Raw genomic sequence first — 27,440 nt, forward strand, 5'->3', positions numbered from 1 at the left:
AAAAGGTTCGGTATTGATTGCACTTTTTAGCTCTTGTTGGTTAGCAAAAGCTGAGGAAGCATTACTGGAGATATTTGGACCAGGGTTATTTTTAATCCTAGAGACTATGAAAACTTCTGAAATTCTTTAAGATTAGTTGTGTTCATGTAAACTTACATAAACTATGTGAATTTTCTTCAGAATTGAAGACAATGAATTTTGAAACTTTCTTTATATAGAAAGAGAGGGAAAAACTACTTGTCAGATTTATAATTTGAAGGATTAATGTTTTGCCACAGTAGTTGCTTAGCTGGTAGAATATGTTAAAATTAATTCTGTCTTCCTGTAGCAGTGACAGAGATTTGTATGAAACCCCAAGGCTTTTGATAAGGTGGTGAGTTTCTTCCGTGTTAGCTCATCCCTATGGCTTGGTTGAACTTGCCGTGTACCGGTTAATTGCTGTTTCTGACCTTGAATGAAAGCCTGTGTTGTGTGTTCCACTTGCAATAAAAATGTGACGGCGAAAGGATGGTATTCAGTGATGTAAAGCAGCAGTTTTACATGTGTTTATAATTACCAACAATTCTGATGTTCTTAGTCGCGCAGCCTTCTGGTGGAAAAATGTTTTCCTTCCTCCTGGAAAATGCCGATTCATTAGGCCTACGTTGATTAAGAAATCAGTTTGATGAGGATGTATCTTCTGGTCAGAGTCAAGAAGCAGGAAGCTGTGGTTCTTGCTGGTGGTGGGCAGGAGGGCCAGGAGCTGCGCTTGGGATCTGGGCGCGGGTGTTCCTGTTCCAGTACATGGGGCATCTCTCCCCACTTAGCAGCCGTAGTCAGGAGCATGAACCGACAAACTGGGGTGATGCTGAAAACATGTTCTTTTGTGGGAGTCACTGGGTAACTGAAAACTCAGGGGAATTTCTAGGAGGGGAAGACTATATCCTTTCTTTCTTTCTGAATGGGGTCTTTTTTTTTTTGTGAAAAAATTCATCTTCAGTCGATCTTCCTCTTTCTGAAACAAAGGATTGTTTTTATAGTTCAAGCAAACCTTTTTTTTTTTTTTAATACAGAACCTCAGTTCATATTTATGCTCTACTTAAAGATTTCTGGAGTATAAATGAAAACCCCAACTATGATAACATGTCCATATGTAGCAGTAAGCATGTACTCAATGTAATGTTTATTTGTGATCAAGAATTTGGCTTTTCTGAAATGTAACTTCTGGTTTTTTTTGGTAGGAATAAAATAAAAGACATTTTAGAATTTTTAACTTTACCTTTTTTACACACAAAATAACTTTTAAGCATAGTGTTCTATGCTAGATCGGTAATACACTTCTCAAATCTCCGTCCGTGTAGAAACTGTTTTGAAATGGTTTAAGAGGAGTAGTAGTACATTGTGGATTTGTTAGTTAGGCCTCTTTTTTTTTAATTTCTTCATTTGAAAACTCTTCTCCCCTTTTTCTGGGAATGCTGTGTGTATTCATGTCTTGAAATAAACTTTGAAAAGAAACTTTGAAAAATCACGAAATGAACAGTCAGACATTTGAAGAGTCCCTGTATGCTGAACCTTTTCATCTTGTGTCTTTGACTTGGATCACAATTAACAACAAAAATCTCCACAATTTTTCCTCTTCTGAGGGACTAGCTGTAATTCATTAGTATTTTATTTTATCTTTCAGGATTAGAGTTTAAGCTGTCAAATACAAAACCTTAGCTAAAACCTGAGATCTTTCAGTGTAGATGGTCTGTGTTTCCTTTATTGTTTATAAATTTTCCTAAATCTATTATCTCCAAAATTTCAGTGTATCAAAAAGGATGACTGCACCTAGGCTACTACCAGCCAACCCTTATTTTCTATCAAATTGTTCTGAATACTTTAAAAAAATCTGTTACAATTCATGGTTATTTGTCATCAGCTTAGTTAAGAAAACTAAACTCTGCATAGCTCTTCTGTGTGTATTTTTCGTTCCCTGTTTGTGCAGGGAATTGTTAATTGCGTAAAATCTTTCTGCATCTCTTTCAGTGTTGTTCCTCTTACATTTTGTCTGCTCTTATCCTGTTTCTTCCTCTGCTTTTGCACTGCTCTACCTTCTCATGTGAGTTGTCACACCAGCCTCCCACTCTGTATTGTACACAAGGCGTGGAGTTTTTACCAGCCACTTATTAAAAGACTACAGCTGCTATCCAAGCTCTCATTCTGAAGACACCAGTGAGGAGCGATTTGGCAGATCTCTCTGCAGTAAAATTAATTTGTGATTGCGTGCCCATCCAAGCTTTAATCGAGATATTGCAGGTAATGGCAGTAATGAAGATGTGATAGCATGGTCTAGCAACCGGTATATATGCCCCTGTAGATTTGTACTCTTCGTTTATGTGTTTATATTGTTTGGAGAAGCTCTGTAGACCTAAAGCAGAACTCATGCTGCCCTCAGGCCATCAGTCTACACATACTTTTAGTTCTGCAAGTTTTCTTTAAAACCATGGATGTGTGGGGGTTTTTTTGTTTTGTTTTGGGGTTTGTTTTTTTTGGGTTTTTTTTTTTGTTTTTTTTTTTTTTTAAGTGAAGAATTGTTTCATAACATTTGGTGGTAATTAGCCTGAGTCAGTCTTTCGCGTTATGGGGGAAATCCTGACTGCCCTGATGAGAATTACAGAAGTCCTGTGGTTGATTTTTGAGGACCTCACAGTCTTACTCTATTTTTCAGTAAAGCTTTTGTATAGATACATAAGATGCCTTCGATGTATGTATTAGTCTAATAACTTGTCCTTTAATTTGACATCTTAAATTTGACTGAGTAACGCGTGCCAAGAAAGCTAAAGTTTATGTTGGATTACCTACTCTTCCGCTTGCCAGCGTAACTCTTCTTCAAGTAGCAGGTCCAGGCAGTCCTCCAGCCTCTCAGCTCTGGGGAGAGCATTGATAGGAAAAATAAGGTTTTTGCCTGTGAGTATGTTAAAAAGCTGGAAGAAGAAACAATACCACCCTTCTTTGAGGTGATCTTTCCTTCAAGAATCTGAAGCTTTATTCAAACAGGAGGTGTTTTCGCTCTGTGACAGCCCTGAGTTTGGTTCTCAAACCCACTGTGGTCGTGTCAAGCTCCTATCAGGTTGTACTCTGCAGAAAAGAGGAGTCATGTTTCTGTGGTGCAGCTAGCCAGCTTTTTTAGGTGGCAAAGCTAAAATTGGCTTCTGAAACATAAGTTATGCAAAGTGTGTAACATTTAGCCTTACAGCTTATAATTCTATAAGCTATCTTCTTGAAAATTTCATTACTGATCAGTAATAGGCATAGAAACCCATACTAGGGAATTTTGCTGGGTATGTGCTCTGTAGGGTTGGTTTTTTCCCCTTTCTTCTGTTTCCTTTGTGTCTCACAAGTAATTATTTTATTACAGTAATCTGACTAATAAAAATAAGTAGGCTTAAGTTGCTTTGCTCCTTGTATATTTTGAAATGCTGAGCTTTGATGGACCCTTCTTGAGATCATTAATGTCTGTCATCCGCAGGAAGGGTAAGGTAGTTCTAGTTGAACAAGTAAATTTGCACATGTAAAGTTACTACAAGTTAGTAAAATGTAGGGTGAGAATAGTTTTTTAGCAAATTAATGAAGTAATGGTGTACCCCGTAAGGAGGCAGAACCAGTCCTAGATGATGAATCGTGCTTTTTTTTCCTTGGTATTACTTCACTGTGCTGTGTTTATTTCTGGCTGTTGGACCATCACCAGAATTTTGAATTCTGTTTGCACAGGATGTCTGTTCCTGGACTGGTATTTTTTATTCTTTTTTTAACATGTTTTTTGCTACCATATGTCAAGTGTGCTAAGAACTTGAAGCTTGTTGCACTGCTTTCTTAAGGTATGTAGTGCTTCTAAAAATACAGTAGCTATAATTTAAGCACTTGATATGTTTGTAGTCTGTATTTAGGCTCTAGTTTTGAAAATTCTGGCTTTTTACTGGGAACTGTTACTTTATATTTGTCAAGAAGAAAGCACTTGTGGCATCTGTGATATTGCTGATTTAAATGAAAGGTTACTATAACTGATTTTTTAAAGAAAAATTGTGTGTATGCTTTAGCAATCGACAGTAGGTTTTTGAGACTGTTACTCTTAAGTTTCATGGCAATAGACTTTGTGTTCTGAAGCATGTGGGATGTTTGTGCTCTTTTGCAGCTTGAGAGGTGTAAATTCCTAGAGGATAAGTTCTTGTTACAGGATCTGTATTTGTCATTATAGTCTACTGAAAGGAATGGAATGGTAAAACATAACGAAAGCAAATATAATTATAATCCTGTAGAAAGGAGGGAAAATTTGTTCAATCTCCTTGAAAGTGAACCAGGATTTTCAAAATTATTTAAGTATACAAGTACAATTTATTTGGTTTAGTTCTTTAGTAGCTTTAAACACTAAGACATGATACTCTTAGCTTCGTTTTCAGGCAAAGACATTTGGATCGTGAAGCTGGCATCTTTGTGTTTTTTTTTTTTTTTAAGTGAAGCTTATGTTCCTTAAGGTCTGTTATATTGCTGAAAGTTGTAGGCAGAGTTAATTCAGGGTCTGTGGTCTTTGGCTTTTGTTATTCCCTAATGTGACCTGCCTGTAGTTTTAGATATAAGATGAAGATGAATGGGAAGGACTTAAATTGAAGCAAAAGATAGGCAAAGCAGTGGGGAAGGCATTTTACAGAGTATGCAGAAAAAACAGTAGAAAAGACCATGTGATGGAGTAATATGCGTGGGAAAATGTGTCTGCCTTTTCCTTTTCTAGCAAAATGAAAAAAAAAATCAATAATGTTACTGTCTTTATAATCTCCTCTGCACAGAGAAAGCTCTGGCCCAAATCTTCCCATTCTAATTGCAGAATTGGAGCACAAACCTTGAAATAACTTAATTGCCCTCCCTTCCCCCCATTGGCATCCTTTCTCCCTCAGCCTGGAACTTACCTGTTTCTTATGGTTTTACTGGCTATTGGTGGTAGACATGTGAAGGACAGAATTTAATAAAATAATAACTAAAATTGTTTAATGGGATGACTGAAATATTTAAAAGTCTATTATTGAAACTTTGAACCTTTCTGTCTCAGCAACAAAGTGTCTGGGGAATATGTTCGAAAGTGGACAGCATATGTTTTCCTGGCTTTTGTGCTTTAACAACAGATCATGTATTTAAATGTCAGCATGACATTTTGATTTTTAGCCTGCATGAGGAAGATGATTTAGTCAGGTCAGCTATTAAGAGACAGCTATTCAACAAGGCTCTTATGCATCCTTCAGAGAGAGTTTTGACTGTGGCGACTGCTTACTACAAATGAGGGATTTTTTGTTTGGTTGGTTTTTGTTTGTTTGTTTGTTTTTTTGTTGCTGAAAGGAAGTATAGGCCTGGACATCTATCAATGCTCATAGCTGGGTAGTGAGACAAGCTTGGGAAATGCTGTAATGAAGGTGGAGGGGCACGTGACTGTAGTGTATACATAAATTAACTCTGCTGAAGTGGCAAAGTATTCAGAGCTTCTGAAAGTTGAGCGAATTTACTTTGTAATATTTAGCAATGATAGTTTTTTATATACAGATAGGAGAAGAGCTTACTGAAAAAATACCATCATCTTTTCAGTACCCTTCCGACTGGTGGGGTTTTGTTTTGCTCTCCTCTCCCCCCTTCCCAACCTGACACTACCCTGTGTCAAAGGGTTCCTTACACAGGAAATCTTAAAACAAACAAACAAACAAACAAAAAACTGACACACCTTTGAAGTAAACGTTGAATTCAGTAGGTGGCTGGTAGGATTTGCATGTGTTTTAAACATTGAGCACCAAGACAAACTTCTGAGCTGCAAGCAGAAGGCTCAGGTGTTTGAGAAGTGTGAAATAGCGATGGCCAACTGGCTTCTTCAAGGGAGGGTGGGAAGAAGCAGTGTTTCCCAAGTCTCTCAGAAACCCCTGGCAGAGGAGAAAAATGAGAGCTACCTTCCTTGTGAATGATATTTTATTAAGCTGTGATTGCCACCTATGTCAGACTGTAAAGATGGTTGAGAAACGTGCTGATACTCATTTAGTTCAGTTTATTGCCATACCATATGGGATTTAAATGAGACCTAATAGAGTAGTAATTGGATTTGTAGTGCCTGTGTGACACAAAGGAGGATTCATGGTACTGTGCTGGGTGTGTTCTAGAGAGCAAACAGAAAAATGAAATCTCTACTAATAAAGAACTGGCAACAAATGGATTCCTTGTATATATTCTTAAGCTTTAAAAAAAAACTCCACAAAAAACGAAGCTGAGGAAATTTGTTCCAGGCTTGGAACAAATGTTTCTGACAGCCTCATTGACTGCATGGCTCAACTGGAATCTATTTGGAATAAACTGTGTATTTTTTCATTGTAAAAAAATCCTGACAGTTAAATATATTATTAACAAGTTAGTTAAAATTATTGTGTCTGATATTCTAAGTTGTGCTATAATATCAGAAAATGTGGTGGGTTACTGATTTGAATTTGGTCCAAACTGGTAATATCCAAAATTGCTGGCTTGCGAAGGGATCTTTCTGGGTGCCTCTCAAAATGACTTTGAGATGAAATGCACTGAGCAGGTGAAGATGGTAGGTAGTTTTCATTGGTACTGCTCTGAATTAAGGCTGTCGTGAGTTCGGGAGCGTAACCCTGTGTTTGTGTGTTACCTATTTCTTTGAATTTATTTTTGAATTAGCTGTATGCTGTAGAACCTACCAGATTTTGACTAAAGCTTCTTATTTTCAGACTTCTATGAATATCCCTAGTGGCTGTGCTCAGAAAGAAGCGGGGGGGGGGGGGGGGGGGTGATGACCAAACCAAAACAACAAAACTTCAAAACACGCAACCACCCATAGCAACAAAAAAAATCCGCACCTCTAACTGTGAGAGTCTTGGTGTAAGAAGCACAGCCTCAAATGTGCAATCCTAAATATAGACTCATTCATAATGAATGTTTTACTCTCTCCTGAATTTGGTATTGTGTTGATAGCAGAAACACTTGCAATGTATGTAACAGTGAGTTCTGTCCTTGCCTTTGAAAGTATTCTCTCCAGTGTATGGGTGGAAAGGGTTAGGAACTTTATCTAAGTCAGAATCTGCTATTTTTCGTCATAATTTACTTATATTTATTTAGAGGTTTATTTATCAATTCATAATAGAGATAAAGATTTCTAGTTAGTGTAGTGTCGTAGTTCAGCCCCGATCGGGACCAGACTACGCAGTCTGTCTCTCGCTCCCCCCACCCTCCGAGAGAACAGGGGGAGATGATATAAGAAAAAACAGCTCAAGGTTTGAGATAAGGACGGGGAGAAATCCTTAAAGTTACCGTCACGGGCAAAACAGACTCGACTTGGGGAAAACTATTCATTTATTTCTAAAATTAGCAGGAGAATGAGACAGGGAACAAGATAACCTCCCCCCACGCCTCACTCTTCCCAAGCTTAACACTATCTCTACTACCTTCTCCCCTCCCGAGCGGCACGGGGTGGGAAAAGGGAATGGGGGTCGCGGTCAGTTCATCACGCGTTGTTTTACGCCGCTGTATCATCGTCAGGGGAAGAACTCCTCGCATTCCTCCTCTGCTCCAGCGTGGGGTCCCTCCCACGGGCCACAGTCCTTCGTGAAACTGCTCTGGCGTGGGTCATCTCTTCCACCGGGTGCAGTCCCTCTAGAACAGCTGTCCCAGCGGGCCCTCCACGGGCCACAGCCTCCTTCAGGCCTCCACCTGCTCTGGCGTGGGGTCCTCCACGGGCTGCAGGTGGATCTCTGCCCCTCCGTGGACCTCCATGGGCTGCAGGGGGACAACCCGCTCCACCATGGTCTTCACCACGAGTTGCAGAGGAATCTTGGCCAGGAGCCACATTACTCCTCCCCCTCCTTCTGAACTGACCTTGGCGTCTGCAGCCGTTCCTCACAACAGGCTGGCAGATGCCTCTCAGGATCCTTTTTACATCTTATTCACTTCTCATCTCCTCTCCACTTCTTGCAGTCAGGCTGGGCCGAGTTGGGCCCAGTCGGCTGCCCGGCGGGAGGCCAGAGGGTGAGGCCTGCAAGGCCCATGAGGCTCGCGCCTCCCCCTCTCTGCCCCCCGCTCAGCTGCTTCACATCTTCTCCTCCTCTTTTTCCTGTTTTCCCCTACTTAAATACGTTATCGCAGAGGCGTTATCACGGGACATTCTGCTACCAATTGGCTCGGCCTTGGCCAGCAGCGGGTCCGCCCTAGGCCCGGCCGAGTTCACTGAACAAAGGGGAGCAACTTCTAGCAGTTTCCTACAGAAGCTACCACCTTAGGCCCCCCCCTCACTAACAAAACCAGAACATGTAGTTACTGACCAATATATATATATTGCTTCAGTTATTTGGCATGTGCAGTTTTTTCTTTAGTTTAGTAGCGTTCTCTTGAATAGTTTCATTTTTAAAACAGATGAGCTTGTATTTATTTGTAGTTTGAAAGGCAGTTATTTTAATATGCCTACAAAGAAAGAAAACAATAATCCTAGTATTTTTCCTTTGTTGAATTAAAAGGCTATTTCCCACCTCCCACCTTGATCGTTGCCTGTTTTAAAACCACAAATAAACAGAAACAGGTTCAGCAAACTGAAATTGCTGCATTATTAAACAGTAATACAGACACTTGCAAGGCAAAAGGGAAGTCAGTGGTTACAGTGGTTTAGGGAAAGCAGCAAAAGCGACAAGAAATCATACTCTTGAATTAAAAGCCCTGAATACTATTTGCCACTGCTGCGTAGTAGTTAAGTGAGGGGGAATATTGTTTTCTTTTATATAGGTTTTAGATAAATTTAGTTTGTACTTCTGGGAAGTTGGCATGTTCTACTACTGCTGTTAATATTTGGTTGGGAAAAAGAAATTTTGGAAAAACCACAGTGGTAGCGGAGGATGTAGAGGTAAGCAGAAATCTTTTTAATAACTGGAGTAAATTCGTCTTATTTCTAAGAAGTGAACCTGGAAGCTATTATCTTGGGGGGCAAATTTGGACGAGGTAATTGGCTTTGACCTTTTGCCAGATGTCTAACAGTTCTTTTTCTCCTCTCCCTTGTGTCCAGATAAATGTCATGCCTTTTTGTTCCCTTGTTCTAGCTTCAAGTGTGGAGCTGCTTATGTAGCTAATCCGCACTTAAAATTATTTCCACTTCTAACCCCAGTAGGACTGTCTTTTGGGGTATTCAGACAGAATTGACGTAATTGGATTTCTGCCCAGATACTGTATTTAGATAGCTTTGGAGATGTCATTAATTTGACAGCTGCCATAGGAAATCTTTGTTTTGACTATTGTTACAGGGCCTGCAATGTTTCTATTGCGTTTTCATTTGTAGTCTGCCACTGAATTGGCATGATTAAAATGAGTGGAATAAGACACCATCAAATGTGTACAAGACATGAAAGGGAGAAAATCAGTGCTGAAAACCTCAGAAGGTAGGCTGTTGCCAAATTTCATTTGGGTATTATGAGATTTTGGAATATCTAGTTATCTTTCAAATAGCAATAATAGCAGCGCCTGCAGCTAGGGCCGCTGTACTCTGCGGTGAAACCAAAGCTGCGTTACTGTTTTTCTTCTTCTTGTCAAAATAAAGGAAAGTTTCCGGGGCAGTTCAGCAAAAAACTGCTTCAACAGTTTCTGATTATTAACTTGGAAGGAAAAGCAGGTCATTTAGGGGACTCTGGGAAGTAGTGATCCTAGCAACTCAGGTGTTCATTCCTTTTTGTGAATCTGGGAACCTGGTGACTTTGTTTTGTCCTGCACATCGAAGGTGCTGACTTTGGGGACTGCCATTCTGCCATGTCCAAGGAGGACAGTCATGGTACCACATGTCACAAACTAGCATATGCCACCTATCAAATCGTGTAGGAACCAAAGCCACTTCTGAGTTCCAAGTGTTTGTCTTCCACTTACCTTTGGCTTTTCATTGTGCACCCCTAGTTATAATGGTTTTATAGTTGAACTGCATGGAGTTTGTTGTTTTTCTTCAGCTGGGCCATCAGAGGAGGCTGAAAAAAACTTTAAATATGGAATGCCAGTTTTTCCCAGCCCTTGATACACAAACATATTGGGACAAAAATGTCTTGCTTCTCCCAAGGAAGATAATTTTCATCAGTGTATTACTGAACTCTAATGCCAGATATTACTTGAGCATATTCCAGTTTCGGTAAGGGATTTTTTGTTGTAGTCCTTGTTTTTCCCCCCTCTCTCAATTTTACTAATGGATTCCAGTTTAATGTCTGTTTATGTGAGTTCTGCAGCCCTGTGCTTTTCAACATTGTAAATGAAATAGTGAGTTTGAGTAAACAACAAATGTTTCTACTCTTTAAGCTGATGGTGGTTGAGAGAGATTTCTTCCATTTACTCCCTCAGCTGAAGTTGTTATAGATTTCTTCACCTGAGGGCCAAGGTGCCTGGACTTCTTTCTGCCAACCCTTCAAAGTGCAGTGGCTCTCATTTATACCGACAGTACTAGAGATGCAGTTTGCCTGAAGAGATTAGGACAAAGCTTGCATACTCTTCGGAAAAAGATACTCTACTTGGACAGTAATGCCTACAGCATCGTTATACACTCAGTGGCTGTGCACCTCGAGGAAGGGTGAAACCCAAACGCCCTCAGCAAACAGGCTCAGGGGCAGGGAGTGATGGCTGCAGCTGTTGGTGATGACTGCTTTTACAGCAGGTGAGGAGTGCCCAGTGACCTCCTTCCTGTCAGCATAACACACCAAGTTGCCACTTTGTCAGAAACTTGTTGATGAGTCTCAGACTGCAATGTTTTCCTTGAGGATGTCGGGCAGGATCTGCTCTGTGCATTTCCAGCAAGTCCCTGTGTCTGCCTGGTGGTTTCAACCTTGTCATATCCCTCTTGACAGCACCTTATCCTTCTATTTTAGCACCGAGACAGTAGTAGTGGTCCTGTTATTTCTAATTCAGACAGCGCTGTGTTGAATATATGTGTAGGAAAGATTTTCTTTGGACTAAGACAAAATGAATAATTTACTAGAAGAGGAGCTCACATAAGGGTTGCAGTCAACCTTCAACTTTGAATTGCCAGTAGGCCAAATCTGCCTTACTCGACTACTGTACTAGTGATCTGCAGTCTCTCTCTAGCCCCTGTTACAGTCCATTTTCTATTACATCTCACCCCAAAGCAAACCTTCTCTAACTGTGTAGATGTGAGATTTATTTGCTAATTTTAAACGTTTGTCTCTCTAGCCAAGAGTAGTAACCGGGAGTCTCTGCATAGTGTTTCTCTGATAGCAAGTTAGCGTTGCATCCTTCTGTGGTAGCTAATTCATCCGAATCTGTGGTTTTCACTTCTCCAAAAGGCATCTGTGAATGCTTTTTTTCCAGTGGAGGTGTGCATTTTCAGTAACTTATATGTGCAGATAACTAGATTACTGTAAAGAGTGTATTAATACGCTGTTTGTAGTAATCTTTCACAGCCCTGAAATCCATGTGTATTGAATTAAAAGCTCTGACTCTAGTAAAGAGGTTTGGAAGAACTGGTATGATTTGGTGGGTTTTACATGTCTTTATGTGAAACATTTTAATGGCAAAGATGCAATAGGAAAACCAGATTTGTGAAGGAGCTGCTTGGTCTGATGAGTTGTTAACCACTCAGGTCCTCAAAGATTCTGAGCTGATTTTACTTAATGGAGAAGTCTGTCATTGTGCAGTTTTTACAAAAAAAAAAAGTTAAAATATCAATCACAAGAAGGCTGAAGTTCCACTGGAACAAATTATTGAAGTGTATGTACAAAATACTAATGTCTGAAGTGCTGAAGAAAGTTGTTTGTCTATAAAAGCTAAGATGTTTCTAAAAATCAAATCTGATATTTGAATAATTTGGATAATAAGGTATCCTATTAAGGAAACTAAGATAATTGTCTCATGTTCAAACCATGACTCGAGAAGCTTGCTTAGTTAAGCACTACCTGAGGTTGAAGTCTAATCCTTTCCTTTCTTTAAAGATACTGTGATACAAAGTTTAAGAACAGCCTTGGTAGGTATAGTTCTATTTCTGCTTGTCTATCTGTAATTATCATTGGTAATTCAGGACTCTCAGCCTGCGTTTGTAGTGGTTCTGGAAGTGCTCAGAGCTGTCCTAAGCATAGATCAAGACCTTTGTTGCTTCTCCGATGTGGCCTTTAGTAAAGGACGTTTATACATGCGCTTACATAGCCAGCTTGTGAACCCTTAAATAAGGAAGATTAGAAAGGTTATGAGTTCCTATTCCTTATTGTAAATAGAAAAGAAAAAATAGGGGAATTGAGGTAAAATGTAGTTTGAATACTTCACCTTTCACAGATGGCTCTTCAATAGGAATGCTTAAAAAAACTGGGGCTATTTTGTTGGCACAGTACCTTTATTGTGAGCCTCCTTCAGTTTTCAGAGAGTGATTGGACACGACTTGCGTTTATTTTGATGCTCAGCTATCAGACTGGAAGACAGATGTTAGGGGGTTTTGTTGGTCGTGGGGTTTTTGTTTTTGAGACTGCAATATTACACCTCCTCTCAAAGAGCTTGTAGTCTTGCTGGGTGGAGGCTTCCTGGCCTCCTGTTCATTATTTCTCCATTCTGCTTTCTGGGTTTTTTCTTTTACTTATGCAGGGACTACCCTGGAAGTTGCCAGCTCAGAGTAATCAAATTTGAGTTAGGTGAATATCTGTAAGTATCAAGATGGAAAATCCTGCTTAAGCCAGGAATTAAAAAATTTGCATATTACAGTGATTTTAGGTAGTAATTTGTTATCAGTGTTAGGTTTTTTTAAGTAGCTCAGACTTTTGGGGGAAACTTCTAGCTGAGAGAGTGTAAAGAAGCATGTGATTCCTCGTAATAAGATAATGTGAATCTACTATATATATATATAGTAGAAATCTTAGCAGATGCAGTTGCTAACAGATGTAACTCTCCTCGTTTCTGTTCAATTTAAAAAGATGCTAGTCATGCATGTATTTGGATTGCGACTGCAGGGAAAGCTGGCAATTGAAGTTGGTTTTTGAAATGCAGTATTTATTTTAAACTACTTGTGCTTCATGAATAGATGGGGAGTTGGTGGTTGTGCAAGTAGATGCAAAAATGTTCTTGTTTTTTGAAAATGTGTCGTGTATGCACCAGAGTCTGCAGAGGATATGCATTTGCAGGAGTGAAATCAGAATATAGGTCAGCGTAGCCTCTTTGATTGCATGTGGTTCAAGTGTGAACCACTGCACGTTTTCTCTAGCTGTGTTCCTCTCTCTACACCCCCAAGTGTATGTTTATTAAAAAAAACCTAAAAATAGTTTGAGTGACCAGTGATACCCACATGTCTAATCGCTTCCTCTTTGATACAGACACTGGGAGGTGCACTATGGCTCTTGCATGCCAGATAGCAGCACAGAGACAATACAGCACCTCCTACCCCTGCGCTCTTCAGAAGAGACCTGAATTTCTTTGGCTAACCCTTACAGCCTCTGGTGATGACTCCAAACCTGCACCACTTAAAAAAGCCCATTTAAACACAGAAGTTTGTCTTTGCTTCAGGGACTTTGGTCTCATTTTCACGGCTAGCTTAAATCTTTTCCAGCGTTTTAAGTATCTGGCAGTCTTTTCTGTGTGCAAGGCAGTGAACCTGTTCTTGTGCCCCATTTCTCTTGCTTCCTTGCCGTTAAGGAACCGCAATCTTGGAGAAGAAAAGCATAATTGTGTAGAGTTTATAGCATGAAAGGATTTTCTTTTGTTTGTTTTCAGAATGCTACACACACACTATAGTGCAATGTTGCAATTTGCTGCCTTTGAAACCTTAAATACGATGTGAATCCAGTCTTGCTTTCTGTTTTCTCCCTGTGTTCCATAGTTAGTTTTAAAATGTGGTATTTAATAAATGCCTTGAATTCTCTGAGTTAAAGAATAGTTCCATATTTTAACATTACCATTTTCTTAGCTTTAGAAGAAGGTAATATTAAGTGAGTTTTGTGAGGAGATATATATGACTAGGAGGTTAAAATACTAAGCATATACTACAGTCTTGAATAAACTTGGTGGGTTTCTTTTCCCTTTAAGCAAATTCAGGCGTTGAGCTTTTGAATGCTTAAGCTGATCTGTCTGCTGCTCCGTGGAACTGGATTGTGCCTGCCTGATTGTCTGCATAGTTAAAATATTTTGAACATAGCCTATTTTGACGCCACTTCATTTGAAATATCTGCCTAATGGAGAAGTCTTAATGGAATACTTTAATAGCCCGAAGTGGTTACCTGCAATTGCTCCAGTGTATTTCAGTCAATTACAAAAGAAGGCAATATTTAATGTTGGAGTGGAGCGAGATGGTGTAATGAACTGGCAGATTGCCAGCTTGATCTTCACCACAGGAGAATTTGTATTAATGTGATGCTTTTCATTTGTTCTCCAGAAGGTCACCAATAATACGTCAGTTATTGAATTTTATCGTAGTTATCGGAGTCACTCGAATGCCTTGCCATTTGAGTTAAAATTCCCAGTCTGTGCTGTACAAGTTTATGGTCAGGTCATTCTTGTGTATTAGCATTTTAAGTATCAAAGAGATTATTTTAGCTGTTTCATGTCAGAATTCAAATAGGAGGTGGATGGGTATTGGGAAGAGAGCCTGGGAGAATTGTCATTAGAAGTAGTCATTGTAAGGCTGAATCTGGGGTTTAGCCATGGGGATAAAAAAAATGGGGCACATTAGAGCTATTAGTGAAAGGAAAGGTGGTTAATAACTTGGGATGTTACTTGTAATAGAACCATTATGAGAGCACTAATTTATTCTTAAGGTTATAATCTTTAAAGATTACATGGTTAAATATAAGGTGCTTATATTATATGTTACCGATACTTATCTTCTGATGCTTGTTTGCAAGCATCAAGTTCAGGCTCTTATTTCTGGCTATTTCTGCCTTTCAAAAGTGCTTCTGGCTGTGGGACTTTTACTGTAGTCCTTGTGTTTGGAAGACCTTGGTCTAGAAAACAAACAAGCGTGACTGAGATTGCTGTTGAAATGTAGACAAATTTCTCTTTCTACCTTGCATGTTTGTAATCATATATTCATCCAGTTCCTATAGTCTGCCATTCCTGTTCCTTGTTGTCTTCTGTTCCTCTGCTCTGGACATCAACGGTAAGTGCAGGATATGAAGGCACTCATGAGTGGTAAGGAACTGTGGCATTTTGCATGCAGCAGGGCTGACGTTGCTGCAATAGCATGGATATTAAGATGGAGATGTGACAAGTGGACATCACACTAGATGGTGAAGAAGTGATGGGCACTGGTGATACCATGGGACACAACTGCCCAGCTGTGTGCCTCTGTTTGCCTTGCTGCCTTTCAAAAAAGTTGTTGATTTTATTTCCCAAGTTTTCTAATGTTGTGCCAAGTTATTTTGGGTGGAGAGTAAGCATTTGCCATGTGTGCTCTAAGGTTTTTGAAGGCTGATGGAGATTATTTTGTATTCTCAAAGTTTAACATTTTATTCCTCACCTTGGCTTTGCTATCAAATACAGCTGTATAGAGTTCTGGCTGGTGGGATGCAACAGCAGAACCAGGAAACTGCACCTACGGTGCAAACCCTCTGCCTGGGGGCAGATGGTCCCAAACTCTAACCACTGTTTCCATTTACTGCTCTTTGAGAAGAAAGATCTTAAACTTCTGTAACTGAAAGATTGTTTCAAGGAACATATTTAAAGTACAAGCGAATTATTTGTGGTCCAGGTTTCCATCCTGAGTTTGAGTCACTCTGCAAGTCACAACATTGCAGGTGAAGTTTTGGGGTGTGGGGGTGTGTGATGGAAATTGGTTATTCTTCTGGGGAAGTGACTCTTAGTGTGACTTGTAACAAAAAAAAACTTCCTCTAACTCTTCCATAGCCAAGTGAAGATTTTTAGCAGGAGAAAAATAGAAACAGAGGTCGCAATGCAACAGAATTTAGCCCAGAGAGGACAGAGACACGCGTCTTGCTCACATGTGTCTGTTAGATTACCAGAGTTTTAATTCAATCAAAGTGTTGGTAGGAATGGGGTTTTCTTGTGTCTTTTTCCTTTGACTCTTTGCACTATCACCATTAACACTGAGTTACTTTTAATGTATGTTAATTGAGCTGCAAAAATAAAACTGTTCTTGCTGTACAGAAGGAAATTAGCATTGTTATATTGAGATAAACACACATGACTCATTCTTTTCTTGTGTGTTTAGATGGAATTTGGACTCCCTAACTGGACTTCCTCTCCAGTTGACTAATAAATACGAGGTTAGTTTTTCATGTATTGGTGATTAACAGTACTGTTTTTCAGCTCACCTTCAAATGCAAGTTCTATATATGCATGTGCATTTGTGAAAGTGGGAACAATAATTGACAGAGGTGTTGGTTATTTCTTTAAGGAACAAAACAGAAAAAAAAACCCCAAAATCAGAACCTTGGTACAGTACTTCAGTGGTGGATGTTAATGGGCAGGTGATGATTTGTGAGGTAGGAAGGGGAAAGATTGTAGTCTTCAGAAGATCTTGTGACAAAAACATAAATGACTTATTTTCTCATTTTTTCCCCTTAATATGAAAAATGTTCTTGCATTATTGACAGGAGAAAAACACGTGCTACAAAACATTCAGCTGGTAGGAAAATAGGTCTATCCTGCCTGAGGGTTTTAGTGTTGCTTCATTTATTAAAGTGTCTTCCCATTTACTTGAGATCTGTCTTGTAATTTCGCATATAGAGCAACTTTCGGTAAGAACTCAGTTAAGGTCTGTAACTCTGTGGGAAAACTGATATAGCAAAGTGTGGTTGCCCACAGTCGGTGTCTGTGGAAAGCTGAAAACCCAGGTTGGGTGGTGGGGCAGCAGGCACTCCAGCAAGCACTGTGCCAGAGAAGAAAGGGGGTAGGTCACCCTCAAGTCCCATCTGCTCTCTGCTGTCGCAGGCGTTTCTTCATACAGGCGCTGAACTGGATCGGGAGACTCTTCTGTTTGAATAATGCTTCCTCACAATTTGCCCGCCTCCATATTTTTTCCTTGTGTGTTTTTCAGGAGGGCTAGCAAGTCTCTGGCTCCCCTTGCAACTGCCAGGGAACCGAGGGGCAGGGTCTGTCTCTTGCTTTGTTCTCTAACGAGACTTTTATGCTTAAATGTTTATCAAACTGTGGTTTTAGTAGTTCTGTTACTCCACTTATTAATGGGGAGAAGACTAAGTCTTGCTCTTAAACATCTGTGTAAGGTATTTTTAACAAATTTGTCAATAGTTTTTATCCCCGTCATTATGATTTATGGGATCATTGGATGAATTGCTCTTTCCAATAGAATTTCTTTGTAGGATGCTTTTGTAGCGTGGCAACTGATTTGCATCTGCTCAGAGAAGACTTTGAACAGGAACATTTGTGCACAAGTAGCCTCAGGTTGAGTAGGAGTTGTAATCTGTTGTCCTTATGAGCTAGGGGCTGCTGTGCAGGAAGATGTTCAGAATTTTTTCCTTTTCTTTGAATTGGATCTTAATGGGTTTACACTGCCTGAATTTCTTAGATATCGTATGGAATTAGAAGCGTTGTTAAAAAAACAGAAATAAATGTTTAAATATTTTGAAGTCTTTTGTGAAAGGTTACTGTTGTGGCTAGAAATACTTAACAGAGCAATGGAGGCTGGGAGGGACCTCTGGAGACTTGTGCTAACCAGCTCCCAGCAGGGCTAAGGCTGCAGCTGGGGCCGAGTCCAGGAGAATTTGTGACTCCCCCAGGAAGAAGGTCCATCACTTCTCAGGGGGCATGTGGCCATGCTTAGCCACCCTTGTAGTGAAACCTTTCTTCTTTACGTTCAGCCAGAATTTCCATTAATGGGAGTCCTTCAGCTTCACTGCCTCTGTCAAAGCTCACTCTTGTTGGATCAGTATCTCTTGTGCCAGAGGACCCCCAAACCACATGCAGTAGTAACCCTGGTGGATTACACATCCAGATGTGTGCGAGTGCCTCCTGAGTGGAAATAGTCATGTCCCACAAAACTGTTGGCTGTGCTTTTGCTGATGTACCTCGGTTTTCCATGTGTAATAGTGTTTCCCTCTTCTTAGGAAGTACCGGCAAGTTAAACTGACTAATGTAAATAAGTGAGAGAAACAGTAAATAATGGTGCTTTAAAAAATGTAATCTTTCTAAAACTGGGTCGAATTCTTAATTTCATTTCTTGACTGATTTTTCTCTGTATTGTGGTGGCTGGCTTTCTAGTTGCTTTCTTTCCTAAATGTTTTGGATGGTCTGTCATTAAATTGACCTTTTATTCATTGAGAAAAGTTAAATATGAAGATGAATTCTATTTACGCTAAACAGGTGGATCAAGTTAAAGCCATTCTGCTTGCTCTTCAGCATCTCTTAGAAGATTTTGATAGTATGAAAAGTAAATTACCTAGCTAAATGTCTTCTAAGTTTAGTGATGAAACTAAAATATGTGTTGTTTCTTATTTCAGATAGCGGTGTACGTAACTTTGTTGGAGAGTCCTGCTTTTCACTGCCTGGACCATTTTAACAGTGTGCCAAAGGTGAGTGGTTCAAGTTCAGTGGTTATTTTCATAACTAAAGATAAGGAGTGAACTGGTTTTATTGCTTGGTTTTTGCTTTTATGTAGTGTAGTACTTGTGATTTTTAAAATTTTTTTAGAAATTTTTTTTAACTCTTGGATAGATGATTAAATAGCAAGTCTTTTTTTTCCTCAATGACCTGAGACAAATCATTTTTAGCTCTTCCTTTAAAAAAAAAAGACAAGGACAAAGCATAGGCTCAGATTATTAACTAAGCACTAGATACTGCTGTCACTGTATTTTGGCTCCTGTCTCCTGTTACCTATTACTTTGCCTTGGGACGTTTTTCCTTGAAGGTGCTGTAGGCAGGACGTGGTGGTATAGGAGGTATGAAGGAGTAGCAGGTAGCCAGAGCCTGTGGTGGAGCAGACTTAATATTATTCTTTGATTGAATTCGAAAAATTAAGTAATAGCTTATAAAGTATTGAGAAGAAAGAAGGCTTGTGGGTTTTATGTGAAAGTAAAACAGAATTGCATTTAGTATGTATAGAGTACCTTCCTGGGCTGGCTCAGAAGATCTGCGGTAACCAAATGAAGCTGACATTTTCCATGGGATTCATGTTGTGGTAGAGTTGACTGTCTCGTTTCTGTTAATTCGTGTACCGTGTAGTCTGTTTCTAGTACCTGTAGTTGATCTCTGTGCCTTAGGAGATTTATTAACAGAAACTTTTAATAAAACAAAACCTCATTACAACTGTACCAAAAAATAAAAGCAAAAAGGAGAACACTGAATGAACTTCCATCATTGTAGTGGCTGCAGCACAGAGCAGAAAAGTGGGAATCATAGTTTACCAGGTGGTTTTATTATTTCTTACTCAAATTCTCTGTTTATAAAATAAAAATAATGTTACCTTCTTCAGAAGGAAGTTATGAAGGCTAATTATTGATGTTTTGGAGCCTTCAGATGGAAAGCAATGTATGAACTCCTTATGTGTCTTGATTTTTGCTGAGTTCTGTTAAATGCTTGTTCAATGAAGTGTTATCAGATGTTGAAGTTAGACTTAATTTGTTTAATAAAGTGCAGGTGAACCAATTAGAATGAAAAATGCAATCCAGTTTTAAGTTTAACATCTACATATGTTTTTGCAAATGATTGTTTCCTTCGAACTGAAAAGCAAATTCTGAAGTACTAGGATAGAAACAGGATAGAAACTCTGAGATGCTACAACTGGCTTTTGCACTACATTTTCAAATTGTCTGATGTATGTCTTTAAATGTAATGGACAAAATTATAACCCTGGCCTTTCTAACAGATCAGAGTATAGCCTTGAACATTTTGTATTTGTGTTTAAAGACTAATAGTGAGAAATGTTCTGTAATAATTTTCTAGAGGAGAAACTCCAGTGAATTTTCTTTGTACTTTTTATGTGTTGTGTAGGTAGCAAAATTCAATGTCCTTGAAATGGCTGTTATTGTAAAAACAAAACAAACACACAGTCCCAAAGCCAATGATTCATCAAACTAGAGACTTACTCATAGTAAAATTATTCTAATTTTTCTCCTAAAATTTCTATTAAAAATTAAGCTTGTATTTTACTGACTATGGCCCAGATTTTGTATTCATTTCAAAAGTGAAATTCAGAATCTCTTTCTTGTCCTGTTTTAGAATAGTTTTCATTTAAATGTTCTGTGAAAATAATTTTTAAAAATCTGCTGCTTTCTTCAAGGAAATAGATGTTTGGATTTAGTCGTGTTTATTTGTCGAACATCTTTCTGTGATATTTGGCTTATTGAGTAATTTTTTCTTCTACCCTTTAAAGCAAGAAGGGGGGAGGGGAACCAAACATGATTGCAGTAAAGGTATTTACAGCAAGTGAAGGTTTTCTATACTTCCCAAAAAGGCAATAAGTAGATAATAAGTCACTGAAAGGAGGAGAGGAAGAACTATTTGGACACCAGTTGTGTGTGCCTCTTTTCTTTTCTTTTTCTTCTCTCCTCCATCCCCCCTCTTCTCTTTTTTTAAAGTATGGGTACCCAGAATGCTTGCGATGTCCAATTACACAACACTTATTCTGTATTAATACTTTATATCTTTTCCATCCTTTGTGTGATTATTTCTAATGAACTACATTCAACTAGGTAAAGATGTGATTCTGCAAAATGTGGAGCATTCTAAGCCTTTCCCGAAAGGAAGTGAATGCATAGGTGTAGGTTCAGTAAAGCCTACACTTGAAATGCTTTGTTGAGCCAGAACATCGTAAACTTTTGCCCTTTGAAAAGGAAATGCAGTTGGCAACAGAGTAAATATTCACAAATTACATTAAATGTATTCTTAAACTTCACTGAACTGTAGACAATAATGTGTTCTTACAGGATTTTCTTGAGTGAGAACTACAGTGTAATTAGTAAGTGGTTGTCAAGATCTGACAGCTCATCTGTTATCTACCTGGGCAAGCTGGCTTTTTCCAGTTGTTGGTTTCTCTTTCCTTTTTTTTTTTTTTTTTTTTTTTTCTTTTAAGGAAAGACACTCTTAAAAAATATTCTGTCATTTTTGCAATTAAATTAGTATGAAGTTACAGAGGAAGTCTAATGTTCTGGCAATTTATCACAATCATTCAGTTGCTGCAAATCTGAAACTATCCTAAAAGCATCTGATGTTTTGGAACATCATATTGCATGTAGTGGTATTCTGTACTTTTGAACTTGTTCCTCATTCACTTACAGTCTTTGAATCAAAAAATAGATTGCATATTGTATTTTCACAGCAGAATATTTTGAAAAGTGATTGCAGTATTAATATGTGCCTTGAGCAGTTATTTTTTGTATTTTAGTGATAATATTTAGGTAAAATCATCTGGGAAATGTTCTTTAATAGTATAATTTTTTTGAGACCATACACCCTTACGGAATGTACTGCTTGATTCGTCAGGGATACCTCTGTACACAGGAGGGAGATTGATGAGATCAGAAGCAAACAGGTACAAGCAAAGTTATCAATGTCTTCATACTCAGTAGATTTGCCAAACTGCAATTAGATGTCAATGGCTACAGTACTACAGCATTTGGTGGAAAGCCTAATCTGTAAAGCTACTCAAAACAACCATGACACACATATGCTCCTTGCGTTGCGAGACTGTGGACCTGTTCACAGCTTCTGAAGGGCTGATCCTCCTCCTCGTCTGAAGAGGAAGAAGCACCACAGACATTTCAACTTGATGGAACTGTCTGCGATGCTGTATCAAAGTATTTCTTGGTATTTTTCTGTGATTCAGCATGTCTGTAGTTGTTGTTTTTTTGAGGAGTTTAAACCCCAGGGAAACAATGCCTATTCTTAGTGTTTCGGATGAGTTCTGGGAAATTTTGATTCTGACAGTAACTAAGAGAATGAAAGGTATGTACTGAGTGGATGACTAGATTCCTTTCCCTTAAAAAAAAATTTTCCGGTAATTACGTCAATTATCCCAGCTGCCTGAAGTGTTGAAGCCTCTGAATGCAACTTTAGCATTGCTCAAATATATTTACAGACATTTAGTATGACAAATGAATTTCTAGAATATTGCTTGTTATGTTATGTTATTCACATAACATAACCTGTAATTGTGGACAGTAGAGAAGAACAGTTTCATCCCACTTCTACACCACCATAACCGCAGGTATACCCCTCAAATAAATTGATCTTCCCTGAATTATGTAATTTTAGTACTTTCTTTTTTAGATTTTTTTTTTGCTACATTTTTTCTGTTTCTCTTTGTAGTAATTGTAGTTCTTTACATGAAAATACAGGCATGCTTTTATTTACTAATAATATCAAAATAGATTATTAAGACTCACTTGTCTAATTTTTTTTTCCAGCTTTTCTAGCTTCAGGTGCAACTCAGGTTTGCAGATATCAGTGGTACCTGTTATGGCCCACAGATGGCCTTTGCAGTTAACTGCAATCCACATGGATTCCTCATCAGAGAACACTGTACAGCTTTCATCAATACATGACAATTCAGTTCAGTAAAAATAAAAGTATGACCACGTTTTTCCTGGTGGAAGTAGTTTTGTGGTTTGATAGCCAGTGTGGACTTTGGCTGTCTTCTCATCCAGCATGTCGGTTTTTCTAAGCCAAAAAAAGCTTTGCGTGCTGAAAAGAATGTAACATGTTGCTCATGAATATAGCTATGAGTTAAGCTTTATTTATAAAATAGATACATATGAGTAAGCTAAGGTTAAGCTTAATGTCCAAAGATATTTATGAACAGAGTACAAAACACTCAGCGACCAACCGTGGCGTCTTGTCTAGTGTTCAAAGGAATGTCACTGGCAGAACTGATTGTTGAGCCTCTATTTCTTTGGCTTCTAAATAAACGTATCGCTGTGTTACACCAGTTTCAGCTGAAAAATGTAAATATGCACTGTACTTCTTAGGCACAACTGATGTGGTTTAGAATATGATTGTGAAAATCTCTTCAAGCTTATGCAGTTAAGCTACATCACAGGGAAGGGAGATTCTGGAAATGTTCGTGACTTAGGTGAGTCTTGTGCATAGAGGCATATGTTGGGGAAAGTTAGCTTGAGGCTTTTCGAATGTGGGGACTGGGACCAGTCCTTGTGCCAGCTCTGTGTAGTGTGATAAGGCTGTATCAGAGCAGGGGGTGGGTCAGTGATCCCAAATCCTCCTGAAGGAGGAAGCAGATTAGCAGCTGAGGCCAGTGACACAGAGTTACTCCAAGATCTAATTGCCCCATAAAGGAGCTGTTGTCATCTGCTTGCAAATGCCTCCTGGAGATCCCCTCCCCTCAGGTTTCTGAGGGGTTCTGGGCCTTTTCCACAGCTCTGTAGGGCAGAGGACTTGAACTGGTGCTTTGCAGAAGACGACACGCAGCCAGCATTGGCATAGGTCACTTAAAAAATCAGTTGAAGGCTTGTTGCTCCATTTGATAATGGCTTGAAGGCAGTTCTTCTGCTGTGGAGGCTTTGAGGGAACTTCAAATGATTCATTGTTCACATTAGACTCGGTGTGTAGTAGAATACAGCTAAAACTGTAAACTGTATTTCCAGTAGTGCTCTTAACATGTTCCATATAACGTCACATTCAAAAGCTGTGCGTTACATTAAATGTCTTTTGATATTAGAAACAGTTTGGCTTGTAGAAGTACTGCCTTATAATGAATGAGAAGAGACTGTACATGCCGTTCATCTCGTTTCATATCTGGTGAGTGGTTATGTGTGTGTTACCAGAGGCACTCTGGATAACTGCTGAAATTGGTGGATTTCACAGAAGAGAAAATATTTAAAAGTTAGCATGGTATATTTGCTATGGAATTCAGTTTCTAATAACTTGGTTAATTAATCTTGGATTAGAATTGCTGTTTGCACTGTAGTAACAAAGCTTGAATTGTCCTAAGCAGAGAGTACTGAGAAAATGAAGTTTTCCTGTGGTTTTATTTTTTTAAGACAGTAGTAACACGAAGCATAGAATACCATGCATACGGATACAAACCTTTTAAAGTCTATTTTTTTCCTTGATTTTAAATTTGAGAGTCTTGTTTTAAGACATCACAGGCTTCTTGCAGTCTCCTGAATTTAGCCACTGCTTTCCTTTGTGCTCCCTTCACACCCCTGCAGCTCTCATCTTATCCCTCCTTATTTTGGAGGCTGTTGTCTGTGTCAGCTGCTCTTAGCTGTTCCCCATAATAGAGCCCCTGTGTAGCTTGTTTTCTACCTGCTTTGTCACCCTCTTTTCCTGCCCCTCCTTTCTTTTAAGTGATCCTACTCCTTCTTTTTGATTCAGCAGCTGTATGTGCAATCCTTCCAGCAGATCCCCTGCTACCGTCATTGCTACTCACGATACCTTTTTTCCTCACTAGTTTGAGTACTTGCATTTCTTTTTAGCACTTCTTGTGACCACTTGTTCCACCTCTTCCTACTAATGTTTAAAATTTACCTGTACACTGATTTTTATTTTTTTTTTAATGTGAAATACAGACATCTTAACAGAAGTGTTTCCTTTATACAAGTTAAATAGCTGCCTCTCATGCAAGCAGGCTATGGCAGGTGATGTCAGAGATCCTTTCCCTGGAGCAGCAGGTAGTTGGGGGATCCAGACTTTCCCAAGAGGTTGATTTTGAATTCTCTATCTTGTACAAAAATCAATAGCTCTTTGTCCCTCACATTCCCTGATAAGCTCAGTTGTCTCATACCACTAGTTCTCAAGTTATCACATACCAGCCCAAAAAATGCTGTTGAATGAGAGTTAGACCTCTTTATATTTGATCTCTAAATTTGTTTTTCAAGATTAAACAGTCAGAGTATTAGTTTTCCTTTCTTGGTTCTCCCTGAAGACTACTGAATGGCATTTTCTGCCAGCCCTGGATTTGGATAGAATCTGGAAAGGTCTCTTTCCTTATTGCTAGATAGAGTGCTGTTTTATGGTGATGAAAATGAGGGTGTTTGGCAAGCTAAAGCATTTATCTCAAAAGAAAAGGGTGTGACATCCTTGGGTTTACTTAAATGTTTTGACTAGAACTACAAACCTGGTGTGTGTGTGTGTATATATGTATGTTTATAAAACTTGTTCTGAAACTAGCTCATAAGCAAGGTTTTGACAGTTTTGCTTTTTAGAAACGGAATTTACTGTCAGAGGGATCATGGGAATTAGCATTCTCAGCTGTTGACTTGGACTTCAGGCACTCTTTGGATGTATGGCTGCTGTAACATACCTTCTGACTGCAGTAAGTTACTGAAACTTCAGGAAGTCCTCAGGTGTGAGCTGTAACCATGTAACTGGTAACATATCATCATGTGGTCAAAATGAGAATTCCCGTGTGTGAGCCGGGCTTATGTCCAGTTGTGTGAGGAGCCGCTGCTGCTGTGAATTCTTCAGGAAGAAAGGTGGTGGCAGAGAAATTAGTAGGTTGTTGTGACCTGCTTCCTGGCTGTGGTTCAGGAGAAGCAAAGGAAAACGACGGCACAAAGCAGGCCACTTGTCAGACTAAGGATTCTGGCCTGTAAGTGATGGCTGGGCATCTACGCATCCTGAGTCAGTACCCTGACTAATTCTGCAGAATCCTTTAGAGTAAGAGAAACAAAAACTCAGGGCAGCATTTTATGCAATGACACAGTACTGTTTACCTTTATGGAATTAAAGCTTTGTTTCAGGTTTGAGTTTTTGAACCTAAATATATTACACACTAGAGGAGCAGGAACAAGGCATCAAACAATGCTTCAATCCAAGACCTGTTCCTCAGAGCTTAATTTTCAGCAAGGAGCTTAAGAACAAGAACAAATAAAATAAAAATGCTTGGAATATTAGTCACTTGAAGCATTCAGATGTTCTGTGATGCAGAAAAGAAAAAGGGATCTCTCTGTTCTCCTTGAGATCTGTGGGGGGAGGGAATGCGTGTCTGTTCTCCCTTCTCCCTATTCTCTTCCCCACCTTGAGGTAGTTTGTGAATTTTTATATATTTGCTCCTACTTTTGATGAGTCAAAGGGTTGTAACTTGCAGCTCCTTTGATACACTGCTTCATAGCTTCCAATATTTGTATATGAATTTTCTTTAAAAAGCCTTTTACATTGAGGCCTGATGCAGGTTTGGTAACACTACTGGCTTCTCTTAGTAAGGTCTGATTTAGGTAATGAAGAAGTTGTCTACTTCTGTTGTAGTATTACTTATCACAGAGTTGTGTGTTGCTCTTCAAGAAGCTGTCAAGTACTAAATATTTTGTATGGCTCTCAACTAAACTTGTATATGAAACAATGATGGCATCGTCACTTTTATTGAAACTCAGTACCAGTGTACATTTTAAAATTTGTATTGATCTAGAAGTAACAAGAACTCGGTGGCTAAACTACCAAATTTCAGACCTGTGTTTTAGAACCTGTTTTTCCTTTATTTCATCCTGGTTCTAGTATTCATATTATTCCCCACAGTCTCTCTCTATCATTGGAAATTATTTGGCCACTATTATTTCCCCTTCACATTTGTTGATGCATTTTATTGTTATCTTATAGGAGCGAGGAAGAAAATGTGTCCATGAGTGTGTGAGGATAGAATGTCTCATCAGTGTAACAGTACATAACATTTCTGGATGAAAAGAATGTGATGTGGCAGCCAAAGTCAAATGTTTAATTTTGAACTGATTTGTTTATTGCAAGGAGATTTTATTCAGAAAAGTGAACTGTGGAAAAATTTCCGGCAGAAGATAAAACAATAGGAGGAGATTTAGAGGAGTTTGGAAAGATTCAGTTTTGTTCAAGTATTGGAGCTGAGAGTGGGAATAAAGGAAGATGAGAGTCTGGCATCACCAGCTCTATGTTCGGCTCTATAGAATGCTTATTTTGCTCACAGAAATGTAGGCTCTTGCCTATTGGTTTTGGATAACTGTTTCTATGGAAAAAGTCAGATATTCTTAGTCTTTATCCAGTAAAGTTTACTTTCAGAAGTTTATCTTTTTAAGCAGCAGTTGTGGTGCAGTGGAAAATCATATTGGGGTAATAGTAGCAGAACAACTTTTTTAGGTTGTGTGTTTAAGCTGTTTTAAAGCAACTGATACCTGAACTGTAGGGTAAGAGTTCAGAATAAGGAGCGTCTTCCTAACGTGCTTACAGCAGCCTGTGTTCTCTGGAGCACGCCTGGAAGAAGGGTTTCAGTAAAACCTCTTTCATCCTTTTTCCCCTTTGGTGAATGGTGTTTCTCTCTTGGTTTTGTGTTCCTCCCCTTCGACTGAGGAATTAACAATGGCTTGCTGCTGTAATCGTGTGGCAGAGCACTCACAAGTACTATTTTTTTGGAAGAGGACCTTATTTGAAGTGGAGGAAGATATGTAAGAAATAATTTGATTGAAATAAATGAATGCTGCCATCATTCCTGACCAAAAAGGCAGTCTTGACTTTAAAGCATGTTTAAGAGCTATAGGACAGGTTGTTTTGAAACTTGTTTTATTTGGGAAAGTGACAGATAGTTTCCTCTGCATTTGTGTTTTGGG

General features: G+C 39.0%; 1 protein-coding gene across 1 annotated transcript in view; it reads left to right on the top strand.

Moving 5' to 3' along the window:
* The window catches only part of NCK2 (NCK adaptor protein 2), an 88,355-nt gene that overhangs the window by 15,459 nt on the left and 45,456 nt on the right, over window positions 1-27,440 (top strand). Inside the window, exon 2 of the mRNA XM_086769709.1 lies at window positions 18,417-18,488. The gene's annotated coding sequence lies outside the window, so the exon portion shown is untranslated. The remainder of the gene's footprint in view (window positions 1-18,416; window positions 18,489-27,440) is intronic.

Source organism: Chlamydotis macqueenii, chromosome 1 (assembly GCF_036417535.1).
Source record: "Chlamydotis macqueenii isolate bChlMac1 chromosome 1, bChlMac1.mat, whole genome shotgun sequence".
NCBI classification, from domain to species: domain Eukaryota; kingdom Metazoa; phylum Chordata; class Aves; order Otidiformes; family Otididae; genus Chlamydotis; species Chlamydotis macqueenii.